The sequence below is a fragment of the Herpailurus yagouaroundi genome, unplaced genomic scaffold (genome assembly GCF_014898765.1).
Source record: "Herpailurus yagouaroundi ecotype Mexico unplaced genomic scaffold, PumYag 181, whole genome shotgun sequence".
In the NCBI taxonomy this organism is placed as follows: domain Eukaryota; kingdom Metazoa; phylum Chordata; class Mammalia; order Carnivora; family Felidae; genus Herpailurus; species Herpailurus yagouaroundi.
In genome coordinates this window covers 13,829,385-13,838,015 of record NW_024412412.1, presented here as the reverse complement: position 1 = coordinate 13,838,015, position 8,631 = coordinate 13,829,385, and the positions used below count along the sequence as shown (strand labels likewise).

The 8,631-nt window shown below is 45.0% G+C and overlaps 1 long non-coding RNA gene across 1 annotated transcript; it reads left to right on the top strand.

Annotated features, from left to right (window-relative positions):
• The first annotated feature begins 1,120 nt into the window (after positions 1–1,120).
• Positions 1,121–8,309, top strand: LOC121039954 (uncharacterized). The gene is made up of 3 exons (XR_005795059.1): positions 1,121–1,200; positions 7,256–7,344; positions 8,219–8,309. It is a non-coding gene; the product is annotated as an uncharacterized LOC121039954 (long non-coding RNA).
• Positions 8,310–8,631: the final 322 nt, after the last annotated feature.

The window sequence follows — 8,631 nt, the reverse complement described above, 5'->3', positions numbered from 1 at the left end:
GTTGGTATGGGCCGTCGGTTGGGTTGAGAGGGTGAATATAAGACCAAGCTACCAATCTTTCTAGCTTGAGGTAAACCTGGGATGACATAGCCTTCAGTTCCTTCCTCTGTGTGTTGACACCCATGCTATTTCCTCTAACTGTAAGCTGTGCCGTGTTCTGGTGCATCCTTTGACCCCATGGCATGGAGAATCTCCACAATAGGGGCCACTTTGTCCTCACCTAGAATGTCAGGAATCTGGAACCAATCTGATTCCTGGCAGGCAAGAATTTGAGGAGTTCTAGCCTTGTATACAGATGGTCTAGAATCTTAAATTCCTTTTAATCATCCATCCATCCATTCCCAAAATATTTCTGCTTGTCTTCATTTGGCCTAGTGATGTATTTGGTAAGACCTTGCTGTGCTGACTTTTTATTTGGTTTCGTAACTGATTCTTTCCTTATACCTTAGGAGCAAGGTTAACCTTGAACACTACTTGTACCCAGCTTTCTGGTTTCTAAGTTCCTAAGTCTTTCTTCCTCTGCCTACTATCCCAGTACTCCTCTGAAAACCAAGCCCTACTTGTTCTTATCACGTGAGGATGGAGGGAAGTTCAAGTCCTGTTTCTTAAGCTCATAGGGTCTCAATTATGTCACATGACCTTTTTAAAAAAAGTTTATTTATTTATTTTGAGAGAGAGAGAGAAGACACCTGAGCAGGGGCAGAGAGAGAGAGAGACAGAGACAGAGAGAGAGTCGGGAGCAAGCTCCACACCATCATTGCAGAGCCCTGACATGGGGCTTGAACCCACAAACTGTGAGATCATGACCTGAGCTGAAGTCAAGAGTCAGACACTTAATCGACTAAGCCGCCAGGCACCCCCATACGACCTTTAAGGTCCTCATGGTCTCCAGGCATCTGTGAATCAATGACCACATGCTTTTCTCAAACTTTTGGCCCCTGCCCAGTTCTCCTGATGTTTCACTGTCCCGACTGCTTCCTATATCTGTCTGCTCTGACAAAATTTACCCCGGTTCTCAGCAACTTGTGGTTTGGCCCGCTTCCTTGGCTTATCCTGGATTCCCATATGTTGGAGCTGTGGACACCTCTAGCCAGAATGCTTCCTGCCTTTCTGCATAAGGAAGACATTTCCCATCCCGCCCCCAAGTGGGGCCAAGTAGACGTGGGGAGTTGCAAAATAAACATGGTTCCCGCACTCGAGGTATGTTTGACATAAGGAAAGAAACAGATACCACAGCCCTGGTTACTTGCCGGATAGAAAGAGAGAAGAGAGCCATGTCTCAGCCACATGGAGGAGGGATTCATGGGGCATCGAGGAGGGCCAGCTAAAGCGTTGGGGGGGCTTCCTCACCTGCTGATGGGAACAGACAGCTCTGTTTCAGTGACCTGTTGTCTTCCTGGAGTTTGTTTTCATCTGTTCTCACCCTTGAGTTTTAGAGCGTCCATTCTCTCTTTGGTCTGGGACGTGTTTCCTGTTCCTAGCTTACTGGCCGAATACAGAAAAAGGTGTCCTGAGCTCAGAACTGAACGGTTGCCAGCGTTTCCACACTGTTGGTATGTTCCCGAGTTCCTAGACTCGCACAGCTCAGTCGGGAAGCCAGGATTTAAGCTGGGAGAGCCTCAGGGGGACAGTTTTAACCAGAAGGGGTCTTACTGGAGGGTGGTTCCATGCCCAGTGAGCTGGGTGTGACAAATCTAGGGGTAAGGAGAGGACAGAAAGGCAAGAGTAAACAGTGAAGTCTATGACCAAGAAATTTGAAGGTAGGTTTGGGCAAGGGAAGAGTGACAGTTCCCCAATGACACAGTGAATGGCGAATATATCCTAAACCCTCACTTTATGCTCGTTCACTGTGGAGACAGCTACCCTCTGCAGAGTGATTCGTGAACGCTTCCGTGCGTGCTTCCGGGACAGGGGCAGTGACTTCAAGAGACGTGGCTTAAATAGCGGTCCCTCTGTATTTCTGCTTTTGATGTACATTTTCTGCTTTCCATCCTACACTGGAACCCCACGAAGGGAGGCACCAGTCACATCTCTTTACGTTCCAACATTTAACCCAACGCTCTCAAGAGATGTTGCTTTTCTGTGATGTGAAAGAAAAGAACCAAGGAGCGGTGATTTGGGGGGAAGATAAATTCAGGGCTTTGCTAGGGAAGGAACAGGACCTCACGGCTTACGACAGGGTACGTAGGTACACGTGCTCGAAAACTTTAAACAGTGATAGTCCCCTGAAAGCTGCAGGATGGCAGACGTGGCCCCCACTGCCTGGTTGGAAGACAGTGGGTCCCCTCGGCCTGAAGACGACGTGGTAAGACAGTGCCTTCTGAGAAATAGCTTGGCTTCCCCAGGATCTGCCTGCACCTCTGTTCTTGGCCCCCAGACCCATAATTAGAGCCAAAAACCAGCACGACGTGACTGGGGACAGCGAAGCCTGCGAAGGGAAGCAGGGGTTCCATAGCAAAGTAGCCGTAGAGCCTGGCTGACACGTCCTGGCAGGAACCTGTGAGTCCGCCTGGGAGTGAACTGTGAGCAGCTGGGTCGCGGGGGTGGAACATACAGCCGGTGAAGGGGGCAGTTGGTCAGTGTGGGAGCACTCCCCCATCCCTCCGGATTTAACTCCCTGGCAAAGGCCCCAGGAGTTGGGTCTAATATCCTGCTTGGGTGACTCTTAGAAACTTGGAGAAAGTGTTGGCCTATGCGAGATGAACAACGATGACAGAAGGGTCCTGGCCGGCTCTGGGGCAAAGAATCAAAGACCAAGCAAGGGGGGCTTGCTAGGGTAGGTGTCCTACATGAGATCAGCTGACTGCGTTCCGTGAGGGGACCCTTCGTTTCTGAAGGTGATAAGACGTGCACCGGTGAGGGGCACCGGCGTCACTGAAGAACTCAGTGGCGGCTGTCTTCCACAGGCCAGGGCTGACGTAGGAGATGCAGTTAGAGAACTGTCCTCTCTGGTAGCAATAAGGGTGATGGGCTCTCCACAGTAGCAGGGGCAGAACTTAATTGTCAGGGGCTAGATGGCATGATCGCTGTAAGGACAGTACGTGTGTAACAAGAGCTGGACTGGAGGGTTCCACAGAGGGTAGTCTGTAACGGGGTCTGTGGCAGAGTCTGCGGGGAGTCTGTTGTGGCTCACAGAACACGGTGTTTCTAGAAGCAAGATACATGGGTCCCGCTTAAGATACTAAAAATCTTAGTGCTGTCTTAAGCTTTAAAAAGAGACCAAGCTTAGACGATCGGGAGGCCAAAGTCAGCCGTCTTTCAATGGAAAGTTAGAACCTCTTGCCCTACTTCAAGATCTAAGTTGATTCTCAACGCAGAGCTCACTGACTGAAGGCGAGGCCAGGTCCCCAGCAGGAAGGCCCTGTCTATACAGCATCTCCCGCACAGGCTCTGTAGTACGAATTCCCCCAGGGCATCCCAGAAGAAACTCTGGCCGTGTATGCATGTGCCATTTGCTAGAAAGAGGGGGATGTCCGGGTCCTTCCGGGGCTCTTGGGAACAGCATCGGGGTTGACACTGATAGTCAGGGAGCCAAATGCCATTGCGGCCTCTCTGTGAGAGCCCAGCAGTGTGGATGTCAGAAAATAAAGCCTATGGCACATTGAGTCCACGTATCCCGCCCACCTGCTCACCTCTATTCTGTGCCCTAGTTCCAGGGCACATAATGGGGTTGATCACACTTGGCATAGGAACTACCTATGGAATAGGTAGTGGAACAGGAACCACCATAGAAGGAAAGACCAAGGGGAAGCTCTCAAAACTACCCCTTCCAAACATGACGGTAACTAGATCATGTCAGAGGGATAGCAGAGACTGTAGCCACCGTCAAAGACTCAAATAAGTCAAAGTCTGACCAAGTAACTCAAAATGGTGCCCTCATTAGAACCCCACTGAATTCACCAGTCTGGCCCTGCAAAATCTGGGTGGGTCATGGCAGATGACCGTGGACTAGCACAGACTTAGCATGTAATGCCCCAGTCCTAGCTGCCATTCTGGATGTGGTACGTTTACTAGGACAGATGAGCTCAGAATGGCTATATGGTATGCAGCTGCTGATCTGGAAAGTATGTTCTTTCATTGCCCACCAGGAAGAAGGGCCGTTTCTCATACTTACAGTAGACGGTGCCTTCATCGTCTTGCCCCAGAACTGTGTTATGTTCCCCCTCTAGTTTGCTCTGAATAAGTTTCAGGTTTTCAGGAATGGCAGTGAGTAGTTGATGGTTTGTCAGCTAGTTCTGCATATCAAGATAGAATAAAAACCTAGAAAATATGACAAGCTTCTTAGCTGGTCTATGTTGACTATTCTGTGAGATGCTAACACAACAGTCCGTCACGGTCAAAGCCGTGTAAGACTGAGATTTTCAACTTGGGAGACGGTAGCAAATATATTCCTATTAGATCGCTGGTAACGAGTCACTGAAAATTATAAAATGGTTGTTCAAGGTATGACTGAGGTTACAGAAATTGTCTAAAGACTTTGAAGTCTTGTGTGATCCTCTTTCCCTGAAATCACCAGCATACCTCAGTGTGGAAAAGCAGTCTACACTCATTGTCATTTTCTTCACACAGTGTATGCGTAGGGCTGGTAATTGGATATTTACCTATTTCGCTATTTTCTTCAACACTTAGTAACCAAGGTCAAGGGGCATCTTTTTGTCCAGCAACCGTTCCCCATGAATAAGCGGTGGACAAATTAACTACGTTGTCACTTAATTGGTTAAATAATCACTAACTAAACAAGAAAGTACCAGTTTATGGAGTGAGGGTTTTCGGAGGTTACATAGAGTCAAAAGCCACAAAGAATGTCTTTCCCGCGCTTGTCCTGTGCATATAGGAGCAGACTCATGCTCTGTTTCTCAGAGCTCTTGCCCAGCAGGAAAGGGAGAAATCTCCACCAGGAGGCAGACATGGTAATAACTTTCTCACTTTGCCACTGATCTGATATGATGTCCACCAGTGGCCTTGGACAGAGGCATTTTGCCAAGAACTGTTCTATCTTCCCCGTAAGCATAATATTGCCATTGACTCCGGGGCTGGTTTGACGTTTCTTATCGGTTGTGTCACCGACACCTGGTACCATCACTGCCTCTTCTTTGCCATTAGGGATGACACCGATCAGCTTCCTACTTATAAAGCAGTATTTCGCCTTGCTCCCGGCAACCCTTGTATGGATGCTAGAAAGGTCACCGACCGGATTGAAAACGATGCAAAAAATGTGATGGCTTCATGTCATTGTGTGACAAAATTTCAATGCAGGCAGTGCACTAGGGACGAAGTGCCTGGATTATGAGTGGAACGAAAATTCCATGTTCAGATATCAGAAGCCTACGTTATTATGCACACTTTTCTTTTCCAAAGCTTATGTGAAATCAGCACCTTCACAGACGCACCTGTCCCAGCACGCACAAATCCACATTCTCGGTTTACACGGCAATCCTGTGCTCTACATAGATAGATGACGCTGCTCTGAGTCTTCGTCTGCGTGTTATTATTTCATTGTGGTTTTTGTCCTTCAATAAACCATTCTGAGCCACTAATCCACTTTTGTGAAATGGAGCTACAATGCAACGTGAGGGTAAAACTAAAAAGGCACGTTTAATTTAACAAGCGGTACCACGTGAATGATTTGGAAGCACATAAGCCAGAAGGTAGTAGCTTCTATTTACTGGACGGCGTTCCCTCCAAAATGGTCAACACACCTTACAGCTTATGTGCAACCTCTAAACCCATAATCTTTTTTTTTTTTTAACGTTTATTTATTTTTGAGACAGAGAGAGACAGAGCATGAACGGGGGAGGGTCAGAGGGAGAGGGAGACACAGAATCCGAAACAGGCTCCAGGCTCCGAGCTGTCAGCACAGAGCCCGACGTGGGGCTCGAACTCACGGACCGCGAGATCGTGACCTGAGCCGAAGTCGGCAGCCCAACCGACTGAGCCACCCAGGCTCCCCTAAACCCATAATCCTTTTAGTAATTTATTGGCATTTCTGTGAAAATCACAGTTTGTCTCACATTTAAAATTTATGACATCTATATGAACAAAATCGGTTTATAGCTTCTCCTCTGCAGATTCCTGCGAGCTGCTTGATAGTCTGCTAGGGACGATCTGTGGTCTGTGAACCACAAAGCTTTGTAGTTTCTGCTTTTTATATCCCAGAGATTATATTAATAATATAATATAATATAATATAATATAATATAATATAATATAATATAATACAATACAATATAATAATATCTGCCTACATTTTTTAAAAGATTTTTTTCATAGTTTCATTTTTTACATGTAATTCTTAATTTTGTGGACTTTGTTTTGGCATATGAGAGATATGAAGGATGCCCCCCATGCCCCCCAAAATTACCTTCTTATCTTGGTGTGATTGATGAAATAATTTTTATTTTCTCCACTTATTTAAATTTTTTAAGTATTTTTTCAATGTTTATTTATTTTTGAGAAAGAGACAGAGAGAGAGAGAGCGCGCGAGCGCGGAGGGGCAGAGAGAGAGGGAGACACAGAATCTGAAGCAGGTTCCAGGCTCTGAGCTGTCAGCACAGAGCCCGACGGGGGGCTTGAACTCCTGAACCGCGAGATCGTGACCTCAGCAGAAACCAAGAGTCAGACACTTAACCAAGTGAGCCACCCAGATTTTCTCCACTTACTTCAAATACCACATACACTTTCTTAAATACCTTCGGCACAATTTTCCTGGACTCCATTCATAACAGCCCTGCCTGTGGATCTTCACTTTCTGTTCAGTTCCTCATTCTATTCTTGTACCTGGACCATACAACCTCATCAAAGCTTAATATGTTTTGATATTTGGTAGTGTGGGATCCACCCAATTTCTGTATTTTAAAAACATTACTGGCAAACTTTATTCTCTCCCAAGGGGATACATGCATTACTTAGTGGGGTTTTGTTGTTGTTGTTGTTGTTTGCGTTTTGATTTTGTTTGGTTTTGTGTTTTATTCACAAGGCTTCGGAATATATGAGAAACACTCTACAAAGACAAGGTATGTTTATTCCTGTGGTCTTATTATTACCATTAACAGGCAATTTAAGTGAGATCAAAAACATTATCTCATTTTTGACATCTCAGGTTCAGATAGTGCTATCAATATGAAACATTTTATAAGAACCCTTCGTACTGAGAGTCTACATTTTCTTAGACTCTCCTCCCATTTTCTGGGATGCTGAGAATAATGCGCTCAAGTGGATATCACCAATCAATGCAACAGGCTATTTTTTTTTCCAGGGGACTGTGGAAACACTGCCACAATACGCAGATCAAGGCAATTATGATTCAGACTACATTTCTGGGATGCTCAGACTGCCAACTGGAAGGTAAAAATTCAGTCAGCCAATCAGATTCTTTTTTCTATGATCCTCAAGAATTTTTCACATGCTCCCTCCCGCAACCCCCACCCCAGCTGAACTGACAAATCGGCAAGTTCAGTTTGGGCACCAGTTCAAAGTAGCACCTTATTAAAAACACACCCTCCTCCAAAATAACCTGTGGGTCTTGCTGAGCATTTGCACACTTTATGCTCGAGTGTCAGAGCAAACGTCTTCCGGATCCAGATGGTTCACGAAGCATCTTGTGATTGAGTGATCTGAAGCAAAGGACCCACTGAAGGCCTTGTATTGTTAGTAGTTAAATATGATTTGGCTTCTGTAATCAGAATTCGTGAAATGAAAACAGAGCGGGAACTACGGTTGGTATTTGTTGTGCCAAATTAGGTTTCTCTGCGGACTCCAAGAGTTTTTTTTTTTTAATGTTGTCTTATTATATTTGTAATTAGCCCTTGCGAAGAAAGACTCTCAGATTCTGCAGTGATGCATTGCAGTTTTCATTACAACAAATATCCATGACCCCTGGTGCCTAGATGTAAACAATGATAGTTACTAACCTCATTAGGAGACTAGCAGATGGCTTATAAAGTCCTCATTGGAGTTTAAATCCATTTGTGGCTTGCAGTGCACAAATGTTTATCTTTAAACAGTATAAAATATGTCAGAAGGGGTCTGGGTTCTGTTTTCATTAGTATTAATGTATTCTGATCCTAGCAAGAAAAATTTCTTTGATTACATTTCGTATGTTTGTCTGCTTGCGTACTCTACGTGAAGTGATTCTCAGAACTTTTTTTTTTTCTGGTTTCTTACCTTTTAGAAGAACCAACAAAGTTTTGTCAACTTCTCGCTTTTATCTTTTACGCAGTTTACAAATCTTTATTGCATCCCTACCAAGAGCCCGGCTGAAGCATTAGCGATGCGATGATGAATGGAACATTCTGGATGCTCAATAAACACTTGCTGAAGGACACTAAAGTTAGAAGTTGGTTTTATTTTTTTTCAAAGTTAGTTTTGTTTTATAGAATGATGCTTTCCAGCTAAATCGTACTTGAATGCTATTTCCTAGACACGGAGCACATTACTTTCGTCTGTAAACATTTCTTTTAAATGACAAAATGCAAAATGTTAGAAACTGGAGAAGGTGCTCGATGCTGAAGCCTTCTCTTAATCCAACACAGATGAAATTCTTCGTTATAAGAGCTACCCACATAAAGTAATAATAGTGGGCATTAATTAAGCACTTACTAGGTGTCAGCACTTACCTATGATGAGAACTCG